The sequence below is a fragment of the Chenopodium album genome, chromosome 21 (genome assembly GCF_948465745.1).
Source record: "Chenopodium album chromosome 21, dcCheAlbu1.1, whole genome shotgun sequence".
Taxonomy (NCBI): domain Eukaryota; kingdom Viridiplantae; phylum Streptophyta; class Magnoliopsida; order Caryophyllales; family Amaranthaceae; genus Chenopodium; species Chenopodium album.
Window position 1 is genome coordinate 22,656,991 of NC_137854.1, and position 15,068 is coordinate 22,672,058.

General features: G+C 37.1%; 1 non-coding gene across 1 annotated transcript; it reads left to right on the forward strand.

Annotated features, from left to right (window-relative positions):
- Positions 1 to 3,752: 3,752 nt before the first annotated feature.
- LOC145603218 (small nucleolar RNA R71) lies at positions 3,753 to 3,859 on the forward strand. The gene has a single exon (XR_014104748.1). It is a non-coding gene; the product is annotated as a small nucleolar RNA R71 (small nucleolar RNA).
- The last annotated feature ends 11,209 nt before the right edge of the window (positions 3,860 to 15,068 follow it).

A 15,068-nucleotide genomic window follows, 5' to 3' on the forward strand; every position in this document is an offset into this window, starting at 1 on the left:
CTACAAAAATAAACTAAAAACTATTAAAAAGAGCAAAAATACACAAAATAAAGATAAAAGACAAGAATAATAAAATAATAGAAATAAAGGATAAAAAGGGTGAAATTATTGTAAAATAAGTCGGAATACGACTCAATAAACACCCTAAAAGTGACATAAAAGTCACTTATCAAACTCCCCCAAGCTTACCTTTTGCTTGTCCTCGAGCAATTTAACATGAAATACAAGATAAGGAGAATGATTTATTCAAGAAAAACTAAGACACTAAAGGAGACAAGAGTGTACACTAACTCACTTTCGTAGGAATCACAGTCAATTTTAGCAACTAAAAACAAGCCCTTTAAACCCCTAGATCGCCTTAGAGGACGAGTGTGCTCTCGTGAGGGTGTCCTAAGAGTTTAACCCACAACTCTAAACAAAACCAAGGCAAAACAAAAAGAAAAAGAAAAGCAAAAACAAAAAGCAAGCACAACCACAACCAACATGACATGACAAGGCTTAAGAAAACCAAACAAGCTTTTAAATAGAAAATGCTCCATTTGGACTCAAAACATAGAGACATGCACCAAAGAATGCTCACCTTTCTTAATTAAACGAGGGAATACACGTTCTAAGACGCTCATGGTTGAAAGAGACAAACCTAAGCTAAGTATAGAGAACTAATGATTTCATTCTCCGCCCTAGCCCCAACCAAGACGGTCCACGTTCTCTCCACTAGCTTCAAATCATCCCTTAGTTAGCTCCTCATGATTCCTCGAGGGAACCGAAAAAAGAAATTTTTATGTGGAATCATAAGGTCATCCCGACATCTCAACTATGCATACTCTCTCCATAGGGTTGAAATCTATCTCCCTCCACCGATCATTGACCTCACCCCTCTAAAGTCAAAGGGTCTTTACTGGGGTTGTAACGTAAGGCTAAGGGTCAAGGCGGGGCAAAAATTTGAAAATTTTGGTGATATTTCCTAAGTGAAGCAAAAGGGGGATCAAACCTCAAAAACAAACTCAAGAAATCACCAAACATCAAACAAAAATACCAATAATGCCATCTCCCCAAAGCTTATTCGACAACGACACTCAATAAAAACAAAAACGAAGTAACGCTCCCCCCCAAGCTTGAACAAAGCATTGTCCTCAATGCTTAAAATAGGGAAGAAAACGAAACCAAACTATTTTTTTTTTAATTTTTTTGTTGTCCTTGCCTTTTTTTAACTTTGGACGGCTTTTTCTTAGCATTTGCTTTATTTCACACAATATATACAATTTACTTTCTTGCTTGTACAAAGAGCATAATACTTTCTCATTTTCATTACAACAAAAAACAAACTGTCAAACCGAAATGCTTCACAAACTAAGGGTTAGGGAAACGAAAGGTCATAAGGCTTGTAATGTGGCTCATAATCAAGAAAGGGAATAGGCTCAAAGGGTTGGCAAGAGGAGCAAATGCAAAATAAAAACAAAATAAGTAACAAAACAAAAAGAAGATAGAGAAAAATGAGAAAAGTGGTGCCCTTTTCCTCCCCTAGAGTTGCTTGGTCATGATCTTGGGAGCTAGAGGACAACACAAGGATTAAGACACGCATAGTTAAGGATCCAAAATGCCGCTTGCAAAGGTGATGGAGGCTCGAACAATTGACGCTCACACGGGATATGAAAGTAAGGAAATACTAACCAAGGGAATCCTATTCACTACGGAGAGCAACACCATCTTACCACTTTCCAGTGAACTAGGGGTTCAAACGTCCTCAAAAGTTCTAAACCGGGCTACCTTAGCTTACAATGTGTCTAATTCAACCCTAAGCACTCTCAAACCGTGTAAACCCTCATCAAATAGGAAGACAAGCATTCAAAGACACATCATCATGAAAGGCACACAAATCCTAATGAATGAGCGAATTCCAAATCAAAATCATTTCAACTTCTCATAGTCATGTTTGTCACACAAAAGGGAAAAACAACACAAAAGCAAGAGGAAGAAATAAAAAAGGTTCACAAATGAGGCATGTAATTCAAGTAAGTCCAAATCGTCAAACAATTGATCGTTCGATAACAACATCAACGATCCCAGGTTCCTTAGAACCAATGCAAACAACCTCGAACCATTCAACTTCTTCCTAAACTAACCTTAAACTAAGCACTCAAAGAAAAATAAAAAGAGTGAAAACGGGAAAGGTCTCACCGAGAGGTTGGCTTAAAAGAATAAAGGAGCATAAAATCGAGTTCACCAAATGTCACTCCGCTCCAAGCTTCCAAAAAGCAACCTACAAGGCAAGACAAGACATAAAAGAAAACATTAAAAGAAAACAAAGAAAGAAGACAAAAAGAAAAAGAAAGGAGGGGGAGAAAAAGGGTTAGAAATCCTCCGGGTTGCCTCCCGGGAAGCGCTTCTTTATGGTCTCTAGCTTGACCCTTCACCTCATTCAAGGTGGAATAAAGAACATCACTCTCATCAACTTGAGGATTGAATCATAGATGCCCCCAAGCTTGAGTACTAGCACTCCTTGAGGTCTCAAATCACCACAAGGGAAAGGAGGGAATGAATCAAGAGCCAATGGTGGCTCATCATTTCTTTTTCTTTTCTTCTTGTCGTTTCTTCTTCTTTTTTCTTTCTTCTTTCTTTTCCTTCTAAAAGGGCGATGAAGCTTGGAATCCTCGATATTAGGAAGGGCAACCTCACCTTCCTCAACAGAGCCTTCAAACCAAGCGGGAACTTCAAGGATGTCATCATACCTCATTGTCACCTTATCATGACATGGAGGTACACTCTCATTATCCATCACACCATCGACCACATCAACTCTACATACGCTCACTGCCATAGGTCTCTTCAAAACAACATTCTCAACTAGCCTACAAGGGAAGGGAACCGGGCCTTCAAACTTGCTTGGTTCACTAAAATCAAATGGCCCCTCATTTTGTTCTTGAACCTTCTTCTCAACCACATCCTCCACAACCTTGTCTTCCTTACTTTCATCCTCCTTGCAAGTTTCGGGTTGATAAGTGTATGAAGGGTTAGTAGATGATTGTAAGGAGAATTTTGTGGTTAAATGGAGAGAAGTAATTTTGGCTAGTTGGGAATCAACAACTTCATTGTAAGATTTGATCTCTTGGAATTGTTGAGTGAGAATTTGACGTTATTGAAGAATTTGGGTTTGTGTGTGGTCGGGTGGGGATTGTTCTTCATACGCTTGAGGATTTTGGTCATGATGTTGATCTTGAAAGTTCCCCATTTGGATGGAAGGGTAAGAAAAATTTTGGGTTAGAGGATTGAAAAGAGGTTCATCTTGGAGGTAGGAGTTTTCTTGTTTTGGAGGTTGTTGAAGTTGTTGAGATTGAGCTTGGGTTACAAACTCTTCTTCCCTCAAAGTCAAAGCCTCACCTTGCTCGAGATTGAACTCTCTACAATACGATGCATTATGATCCGTCCCACCACAACAAGCACATGAGAAATCAATGATTTGTGACGGTTTTGAACCCAAACCAACACTTGAGTTCAACTTGGAAAGACCTTCGTTCAAGAGCTCAACTATGTGCTTAAGTTGACCGACTTTCTCCAACTCATAAAGATCACCTTGCTTTCCTTAGGACCTTCTTTGACCTCCCCAAGAATAGCTAGTAGCCACCTCTTCAATTGTAGCTTCAACTTGGCTTCGAGGGATCTTAATCAATTGGCCACCAGCACCCGCATCTAGATTGGTTCTTGACATTGGCTCCAAGCCATCATAAAATAATCTCATGAGCAAATTATGGTTGAATCCATGGTTAGGACATGCTCTAATCAAATCCTTAAACCTTTCCCATGCTTCCCCAAGAGTTTCATCCAATTCTTGCTCAAAAGAAGCTATATTCCTCCTCATTTTTGCGGTTTTCTCATCGGAAATGAACCTCTTAAAAAAGGCCTTCGCAACATCTTTCCATGTGGTGAGAGAGTTGGGCTTCAAAAGCTTGAGCCATTTCTTTGCTCTTCCGGTGAGAGATTGCCGAAAGAGATGCATACGAATGTAATCTTGGCTCACTTCATTTGTTTGCATCATTGCACACAACTCAAGGAATCGTTCCAAATGCTCAATGGGGTCTTCACTTGTATTTCCGGAAAATTGCTCAATTTGAACCATCTTAGCATATTGCGGATGGATTGTAAAATTAGACTCGGTGGTTGGGAGAAGTATACCACTCGTGAGCTCATAGATTTCTGGATTTCCAAACTCCCTAAAAAGAAGGTTATCCTCTTGCCTTGCCATATCTCTCTTTGAATACAACAAAACTAAGCACACGATTAGCAATGACAAGTACGATTAAACAAGCAAAATAAAAAAAAAAGAAAGCAAATAAAATGACTCTAACAATAGCAAAAGTAAATGTTAAACAAGCCGCTTTCAGGCAACGACGCCAAAATTTGATCGGGATTAAGTAGGTCGTTGGTCTACTAACCCTAATCAAATTAATAATTTATAATCCTAAACTACCCTAATACAAGTATAGGGGTAAGTAAAGGGTCGAACCCAAAAGGAAGCTCACTCGTCCAACATCAATATCACTAATGCAAAAGTCAAAAGGGGAATATTTTGTTGGTTTTTTTTTTCTTTGGATAAAAAGCACTAAAACTACGAATAAGCAAAGATAAAGATGAATAGAATCAAGAGAGAACAACGCTATGGATACGGGGGTGTAAAACATGATTAGAAAGAGGGGAATAATCATAGTTATCATAATGAACATGCCAAAGAACACAAGATCCTACCTAAACAATTCATTCTCATGCAATAGTCTAGGAAAATCAATGAAAGAGGTCTATGCTAATTAGGATCATTCTCATGCATCCCATTAGGCACAAGCTAACAAAAGAATAAAGGGGCACAATACATGGAACTCCATTTTAACAACTCATTCTCATGCAATCACTAAAATAAAGGTGATCTAAATCTAGTTCAAATCATTTTTATGCATTTAAACTAGAAGGCAATCAAATAAAGTGCTACAATAATCTCAAGTCAATAAAAATCATATCTTTCATCAATTTAAGGCATGTAATCAATCCACTATCATCATTCATCCAATATTCAACACATATATTTCACCCCCTTCCCCTAGCTAAGAAATTAGCCTAAAGAAGGGAGATTAAACATAGTAGCAAAACCAAAAATAAACTCAATAAACACAAAACAAAACATGATTAAGAATAATGAAAACAATAAATAAATAGATAAACTAAAAGGATAATGAAAATAAGCAACAATAAAGTAAATAAATAAAGCTAAAAGAAGGGATTACAGATTACTAAAGATGAACTTGATTAAAGAAGAAAACTTGATTAAAGATGAAAACTTAAAAGTATTGCTTGATTGAAATGAACTTAACCAAAATTGAAAACAATAAAGAAGATTGAGCAATAAACTACTTTATCTCTCTAAAATTATCTATTCTAAACATAAGAGAGAGAAGCTCCCCTAAACTAACTAAGAAAATAGCATAATAGATCCCCCTCCCTAATTACCCCAAAATGGGTATTTATAATACAAGCTAAAATAAAATAAAAGAAAAGAGAAAATAAAATAGAAAATAAAATAAAAGAAACAAAAGAAAAAGGAAATAGAAAAGGAAAATAAAAATAAAACTAAAAGAAATTAAAACCCAAAAAAAATCCCCAAATTCCCTCATAAACCCACGAAACAATCAGACCCCCATCATTCTCTTCTCTTCGTGGCTCCCCTGATTCAATCGCCAACCATCACGCATCATCAACCATCATCTTCACCGTTCATACTCCATCATCAATCATCATCAGCAACGATCACTTAATCGCCACCATTCAATCTCATTAAAAATCACGTGAAAAGCTCGTGATTGACCCTCATTTGTGCGCCCGCAAAGACGTCGCGCAGAGGTCGTGCAAACTTACTGCCTCGACTCTAAATTTGGACTCCAATTGTGTGCGGCTTCTGACAGGGCTGCACGGCCGCGTGGTCTGGGTTGGGCGAATTTGGAGGTTCGATTGAAGTGGTTTTTCTGGTTGCTGTTGTTGCAATTGTTACGGGTTGCTGCTGGTGGTTTCGATGCTTTATTGTTGCAGGTTGTTGTGTTGGTTGTGTAGACACCTAAAAATGTCTCCCCAAAACCAAACTCGATGATGAACAACCTTTTACCGCCATTATTGGTCGGGTTGAGTATGTAATCTTTAGAGTGCTTAAATCCATGTTCATTCCCAATACATTTCATAAACCAACCCAATTACTAACCCATTTCACCAAACCATAACTTATTTTCCTCTTTTTTGTGCCTTTAAACCCAAAATAATTCATTTCGTGTCCTTTTTATAAAAACGTTTAGACCAGTTTATTTTGGTCCATATTCTGGGTCCAATTGTTAAATAGTTGGATGGAGCTTGAAAAGATATTTCCAACGATATATTATAAGCCCAAATCCGAGTTATAACGAATAAGTTACGGCTAAAACACTAAACTGGATCTAAACCGAACTTAAGCCCACCTTACCTACGACCCAATGATCATGTGGAGGGTCCAAAGGATTTAATCTCACTCCTAATCCAATTAGGATTAATTGGAAGCTTCTATGATTTTCTAAAAGATCTTAATTATCCTTTTTGAAAAGATAAGATTAAAGCATTTGAAATTGAATAAAACTTTTCTTTTTGAAAGTCCTAATTCTATTCAAATTGAAAGACGTTCAAAGATTGACAGATATTATTTTCGTGCCTAACTGTTTTTATCTAATTATTATATGGTTGGATAGCTCTTGAAATTATCTTTCCAATGATATATTATAATATTAATTCCGAGCTATAACAAAAAAGATATAAAAGAAATACGAAACTCTATCTAAAACTTACACCGTCCCACTATTTCGGCCATATCTTTTATTCTCCAAAATATTTTAATCGGATTCTAATTGGGTTAGAAAGTAGACTTCAAGAGCTTTCCAACGATATCTTATTCATCTTATTCCAATTGTTGGATCAAAAGATATGATAAAAACAAAAACCGTAAAAACTGCTGTCTATCGCAAGAGTTTTATCCGATTCGAATTCTTATCTTTTCTTGATTCGACCCCTCCTTTTTCCCTATAAATAGAGGTCATATCTTCCCTTTTTCAATCATCAACAAGCTTGATCATCAAATCATTCTCTCTTCCTCTATTCTACACCAAAATTATTCTCTCTTCCTACACCAAAAATCATTTTCTTGCTCTAGCCTAAATTCTAGCAACCATATTATCTCATTTTATATCCCTTAAGCACTCTAAGGAGTCCATACAATACCCGAAGTTCTATACTTAAACCAAGGCGTGAAAGGTATAATTGACTGAGGGTTTGGACCAAATCAATTCTACTTTTTATTTAATTTAATTTCAATTTGATTTATTTTTATTGAAGTTACTAACAATTTATTCATGATGTAGCAATTTAAAGGAACGCGTGGAGTGTGAGTAATTAATTTAATTACTTATATTATTTTATATTGCTAGTATCATGATTATTATTATTATTATTTGATTTTACTAATGCTATTATTGTTAAATTGCTTCCAATGTTAATGTTGATTCTATTATTATTATTTATGATCACCGTATTGCATGTTAAAGGGAATATGTAATTGAAAATCACGCCTAATAAGATAATTTGGACAACCGGTTTAGGTTCCTTTAATCTTGTTATTTTATCATGTGATCACGATATTTTAGAATAATGTGTTGCATTAATATTCAACCAATTTAGCATAATAATAGTTTGGAGCAAATTGAATATTTTATTTGTATGCCTTTGAGATTGCAGGAATACTTTTCACAATAAGAATCGAGTAGAGGCCAATACGGGCGAATATGACTCCATGACTCACTTCGTACCATCATCCCCGATCCTCATTTCGTGGTTCCGAACCATATGGAGTTAGTAATCTCATGAATTATGAATGGGGTGTAACCTTCACGGGTCGATCGTTGTTGCCTATCGTTGTCCCTTAATCGTGGTTGCCTTAAATGATCCGTGAACGGTTTACAAGTTCCTTAAAAACTTGTTGGCAGCTCTTACTTTCCTTGTCCCTAATCGTTATGTCAATTCCCACTTCCTATGAGTGCCAAGAATATTCACAATATGCTTTTACGTAGGCGTACTTCAAACGACGCCTACAGGTTGCGATGGCTGATGGTGTTGCTGGTTGCTGGTTGCTGGTTGCTGTTGGTGTTGGTGGTTTGCGTGGGGTGAATTTCAGTGTGTGACTGGTGCAAATTTAGGAGTGTGGGTTTTGCGGGTTGCTGTTAATTGAGGTCAGGTGGCTCAAATGGGTGATTGCGGTTATTGGTGGGTGGTGATTGGAGGTGTTATAGTGGTTCTTGGTGTGAGGTGAGCAAGAGCGCTGTGCGTGGTGATTTTGGTGGCGAAATGGGAGGTGAGGCTGGTAAGTGGTGCTGCTGCGTGTTGTTGCTGCAGTTGCTGTTGGTTTTAATGGTGAGATTGGAGGTGGTTGTGGAGCGTAGTTGCTGTTACAGTTGGTGGTGTTGCGGGGTGAAGTGCGTGGCTGGGATTGGTGGTGAAGGTGTGAGGTGGAGATGCGTTGCTGTGAGATGCTGGTGTTGTTGAAATTGGTGTTGTTTAGGGGAGCAGGGGAATTGAGCTGCTTGTGTTGTTGGTGTGTGTGTGGTAGAGGATAAGGTGTGGGGTGGTGATGGTTAAGGTGGCAGCAGGGGAAGAGCAGGGAGCATTGTGCATTTGCCTTGAACCTTTCGGACCCCGAACACGATTTGAACTTGAAACCCAGAACACCTACAACCCAAAACACGAGGGGAAATTGGGACAAAGACTAAAATAAAATAAAATAACACAAGATAAATAAAGTAAAATAAATTGCTAAAACTAAAGAAATAATAAAATTAAAAGAAATAAAATAAAATAAAATGAAACAAACTAGAAACTAAAATAAAATAAATAAAAAGAGTGAAGAGGGAAAGTATTAACTAAAACTACAAAAATAAACTAAAAACTAATAAAAAGGGCAAAAATACACCAAAATAAAGATAAAAGACGAGAATAATAAAATAATAGAAATAAAGGATAAAAAGTGTGAAATTTTTGGAAAATAAGTCGGAATACGACTCAATAAACACCCTAAAAGTGACATAAAAGTCACTTATCAAACACATTCAAACAAAGCTTTTTGAATCAAATGAAAGTCAAATGCATTCAACAAAGATAATTGAGTCAAATAAAAGTGAAACACTTTCAAACAAAGCTTTTTGAATCAAATGAAAGTAAAATGTGAAAGGAATGGTGTCCTTCGAACAATTGTATTATTCTGATAGCGGGTTCAGAATTATTAGAAAGCTTATATATTCAGTAAGGTCAAGTGATCGGAATGCCTGGGTGGAGGCCGCTTCCGATCAGTAATATTAATATAATTAATGTTACAGCTTAATCTTGACTTAACCCTTCGGGTCACACCCAAGCAAATATATACGAACTAACTCGACGAATTAATTCGGAAGAAATTAATTCGTCGCCTGAGTGTTAAATATTTAGACGTCGGTATGTCGAGCTTAGAGTGTCGAAACCGATCGTCGGAAGTCGAGTCAAAATAATAAATGACGAGACGCGCAAAATAATAATAAATCGACCATATTCCCAAAATACCCCTAGCATCGGAGTGCCCCGAGCATCCGAATGCTAGGGGCAAAAATGTCCTAGCAAAGGTGGCTAGCAAGCACCAAGCCGAGCCTAGCATGGCTGGCTGGTGCGAGCTAGCGCATCGTGCTAGCAGCCACGGCCAGCCGCGGCTAGGCACAGCAGTAGCCGCGCCGCACCATAGCAGCAGCCGCACCGCGCCACAGCAGCAGCTGGGTGCGGGCTGGGCTCTGGCCGGGCTCGGGCTTGGCTCGTGGCTTGGGTCGGGCCATAGGGCCGTGGATTAAGGGGAAGCATGGAAAATGGGAGTAAGTGAGTGAGGACATGTGGCACAAGGAGAGTATTGAGTGGTGAGCAAGTATGGTCCCCTACTCTCCATGTGGTCCTCACCAACCCATCTCACATGGTAATGCCACTTGTAGATTTATTATTAGTTTGCAATTTTAATTAAAACTTAGCTTTAAATTAATTTGTGGAATTTCATGATCCCACATTGATGGGATAGAAATTCCCACTCATACTTTCTTCTATAAATACCAACCTTGGGATTTGGAGTAAAGTGCTTGAGTGGGAGTTAAAAAGAGCATTCCATAATTTTTGGGAAAACTCTTAAACTCATATAACACTCGGGTTTTGGTCGGACCTTGCTAACCCAAGGTAGTAGACCTTAAAGTTGTGTTGGCCCTTTTGTGGGTGGATACCGTCGGAGGCGCGGCGCTTGACGTGCTCGTAGTTTTCAAGTAAGAGCCCCGGTTTTTGGGCGAAGCTCACTTCGAGGGTAAGATTCGTTATCTTTTCTTTGTGATTATTTATTTATTCTTTATGATTTTAATTTTAATTATTGCGAGTGGTTCCTCTGGTGGGGTTGTTTCCGCGGTGAGTCGGACTCACCAAACCCCAACAGCAGTATCGGAGCCCCGCTCGGTTATTTTTATAATCATGTTTTTTTCAAGGTTTATTTTGGCTTATTTTTCTAGTTTATGTAAGTAATTAGATTAGTAGCTCGGTTTTATTTATTTTAATCCCGTTTTTAATGTCGAGTTTGGCCCAGAACCCAGATTTTCGCCCAAGACTAGTGAATTTTGGGTGGAAAACGTGTTCTGTAAAGGTTTTTTCCCTTAGGGAATGTGATTTTAGCCAAATTCTGACCAGAAATGCCTTTTTCGAGGGGTTTTTCGTTTTTGACGAAAAATTTTAAGTCTTTTCTAACCTTTAAATTAATGGCATAAATTGTTGATTATATGGTTGATTATTTGCATTATTTTCTGCATTTTTATGCCCCTTAAAGCACACTTACTTGGTAGTATTTGATGCTTAAATGTTGATTTATTTTCACATAATTGCAAACTAATTGCTTTTTAGTGTGAAAGTTTTAATTTTGAAGCTTCCTAAGTGTTAAAGATTCAATCTTTATTTGTGAGAAGTGATTGAAATTTTAAAAACCACTAAATTCCATGTTATTTTGTGTTGAACTTTGTTGTTTTAATCATTTTGAGTTGATTGGAAACATAAAGTTTCGATTTTTGTGTTAGAAATTTGGTTATCTTCATGTTGGAAGATATAATTTTCAAGGATTCACAAATTTTAGATGTTGGAATTTTCCTTTGAACATTAAAGTTCATATTTTTCCAACTTCCCTTTACTTTGTCAAATTCTCAAGTTTAATTTAAATTGATTAAATTGAAAGTGAGAAATTGCCTCAATTTTATTTTGCACCAAGCTAAAGCAATTTAAATAAATATGGTTCTTGGAATTATTTTGGTTATTGCACTTTGGAAATTTTATTAAGTTAGACTTGTTTAAAATTTTATTTTGCTCTCTAAATTAGTTCTAAAATTAATTTAGAATTAATTATTTTTGTCTCGCGAAAAAGGGATCAAATCCTGAGGCCGTGGCACGCAAAACGAGGCAATGCACCACCATGGCAAGCCGGGCTGCACAACAGCCCGTATGTGGCTGCCAAGGTGGTTGCGCCGCCTCGCTTGTGGCCACACGCGCGGCAGCAGCTCGCGGCCGTGGGCCGTGTGTTCGTTTTTGGCGTTTGCGTATGCTTGGTGCGGTGAGGTGACTAGCCGTGGTAGGCTAAATGATTTTGCCGTTTTATTTATTTTAATTAATTTTGTTTATTTTAATTAAAATTTTGGGAGGCTAGGCCTCGGTTTTGTGCTGCATTGGCAATATTTCATTTTGACAAGTTTGGGTGCTACCGACTTAATTAATTAGATTAATTAAGGAAATGCGGAATTTAGTGGGAGCTTCAATTATTAATGACGTAAATTATATAATCGGTTAAACAACTTTGACTAGTTTTAATTAGGCGTGTTAATCGGATTAACCACCTAGATTAGTTACTAGTGCGCGCGTTGTTTAAATGCATTTTACTTTGTTTTAATTTTGTAAATTGCATGGGCCATTCACAAATAGTTAATGGATGAATGGAATATATATATTCTCTCTCACAGGTTTTATGAAATGGCAACTACTGGGACCCGACTAGGATAGAAATACGGACTACGTGCTGTTATAGATTTTTGTAAATCTAAATACGGTCTACGCACCGTTAAGTATTTTTGTACTTTAATGTTTAGATTATTCCTAGTTGTAGACACTAGTATTTGCATAGTTTGGTTAAGTCTTGAAGACGGCGTATCTTGGAAGACAAAGCCTTGAATTGCAAATGAAGACCCTTTGAAGATATGAAGAATTCAAGGGGTCATGCTAGTTGCCAATATGCATCTATAATTTCGTTTTATATTTTATGCTTATATATATGTGAATTATTCGTTAGATGCATGTTTAGGTTTTCTTGATGTTGTGATGATTAGTTAAGTTCACTTAAATCAACCAACATAGAAATCCTAGGTCCCTAATAATATTGAGTCAAACTTGCCTTTCCAAAACAACACTTACTAACCGGACGATGGTGATGGTAGGCTACGCCAAAGCGAGGTGCCATCACTTCTCCAAGGGGCGTAAGGCACACCGGGTGTGCACGTTGGTTTTGGTTTAACTCATCGGTATGAGTGAGGAGTCCTCACATACCGTGGCAAAAGAGATACATCGTTAAAGATGCATTAGATGCGACGATTGTCTAACCAAGAGTGGCTTAGAGCCATTATCAAGGCAATGCTTACCCTAGAAGATTGATTGTTTAAGACAAGCCAAAGCATGCTTAACCACTCTTTGTTTCTTCGGATCTTGGAATCGCCTTATTTTCGCCAAATAGGGACATTTTCTTATGCGTAAATAAGTCGTTTAATAAGGTTGAAGTTTGCATGAATGCTATTAAATTTCAAACTTATTATGTTCTTGATAAATGGTTATACTTTGCACTTATATTTATAGTATTCTAAATCAAATAATATTGTTTCGATGATTGGTAAAGGAAATCCTTGAGAATAGTTCTCAAAGAAAGGAAAAGCATTTCTAAAATACAATTCTCATAAATGACTTTTATAACTAAGTCCGAAAGGACGGTTGGACATCATGTATTTAAAATAATAGGTAGTTTTGATAAAACATGAGGTATTGAGTTGCAAACTCAAGATTGTCAATGTTTGACAACCAACGTATCTTTTCGCATCACAATTGAGTAGGACTCATTGATGTAGTAATTCGAGTAAGAATTAATGGAAAAGATGGAACTTTGTTTAACGGCGCACTAGGTGCTTGATTATGCCTAACAAAGTATAAGAGTCAAGTTACTTAAAGAAATGATTCTAAAAGTAAGATTATGAGATATTGTATAATAAGAAATATAGGAAAGAAGGAACGAAGAAAAGGAATTAGATTTCATTTCAACTCATGAGTTCATGTTATTGTAGTTTACTTAGCAATTCGTTATCTTCACAAGTATCGGATACTGCTTGAGTGTTCCACTATGATAGTGACCTCAAACTATTGAAGTTAAGCTAAGTTATCGACTTACAAGCTTAGAATGAAGCAAGAAGAGCTACATCAGTTGTAAGGTCGTATGCTTTGTTTAAAGACCTTTTAAGCTAAAGGCTGGAACAAGTAATGGTTATTATGTTCCATAATCAGCAATTGATCCGTTTACACACGGAAAGACTCACATTCAAAGCAATGAGCAATGGTTGCGAGATTTATTTGAATGGGATGGTTATCTAAGCGTTGAGTTAAGAATGCTTGATTATAAATAAACATTTCTCTAACATGATAAACTCTTTAAGTTCAAGTCATGGGCTTGATTTGCGTTCCAAACATCTTTAGCAATGTCACATCAACAAGAACGTACTCAAGGCTCTATTAGATAGGCTCTTGATAGTTGCTCGAATTGGAATCGTTCTAAGACAAGCAAGTCTTACTTGTTGAAACCGACAAAACAGAGAGCTATTGTTCTTGGTATAGATAGTTGACTCCGAAGGCTAAAGAGGATTCAATTACTTCAACGTTTCACGAAGAATTTGAAAGGATATGGCTATATTCATCAAATGTGAACAAACTTGACTTGAGTAGCTCAAGAGTTCAGTGAAGTACAGAATCGACTTGGCAAGATAGCAAAACGTCTAGATTAGATTGAGCGATGCTTGCTTGAGCCAAGCATGACTATCTCAAAGTTATGAATGGAAATTTTCATAAATAACTCCACAAAGAACATGGTGTGTCTTTACAAAGACCTCGGTGTCATTTGAAAATGACTCGGATGATGATGGTTCACAACCCTTCCTATAAAGTTCTTAAAGATTTGCACAAATGACTAATGTTACACTAAACAAAATGTCGAAGCTAAGAAAGGACGCCATATTTAGTTATGGATAGAAATAACTTCTAAAAGTCTTTTCAAGTATATGTCTAAGGCTCTTAGTCTCAGTGGGAGTTCACTAGCTCAGTGGGAGCAAAGTGGCTCAGTGGGAGCTAGGTGACTCAGTGGGAGTTGAATGGCTCAATAAAGACTAAGATAGCTCAAGTAGGAGCTAACTATTTGTTTCACAACGAACTTTTACCCAAAGACAATATACATGTCTCTTTGTAAGCATTCAAGTGAGACTACGGGTATTACCTCCACATCCTAATTGAGAACAAAAATTGTTTGTTGCTCTAAATAGTGTCTTTCTGGAAAGTAACACGTTTCCAAAACGACAAGTGGGAGGAAAATGAACTCGATGACCATCGAGCTTAGCAACAAACTAGAACTAAGAATCTCGGAAGACCTTAAAGGACTTCGTGATAATGTTTGATCAAGAATACTCAAAAGGACTTTACAAGTGCCTTAAAAGTGAATTCATTACTCACAAAACATTAAAGATGTTGGAGTAAGATCAACATAATAAAAGGGCTTTGAAAGCGCCTTAAAACTCGGTGTTTGATGCAATTGCCCCGTATAGGTATAGAATTCACCAAAGGCTTGGATTGAATCCTATAAATTTTCTATTAAGTTAGAAACAAACCTAAGACTTACAAGCATACTATTTACTATT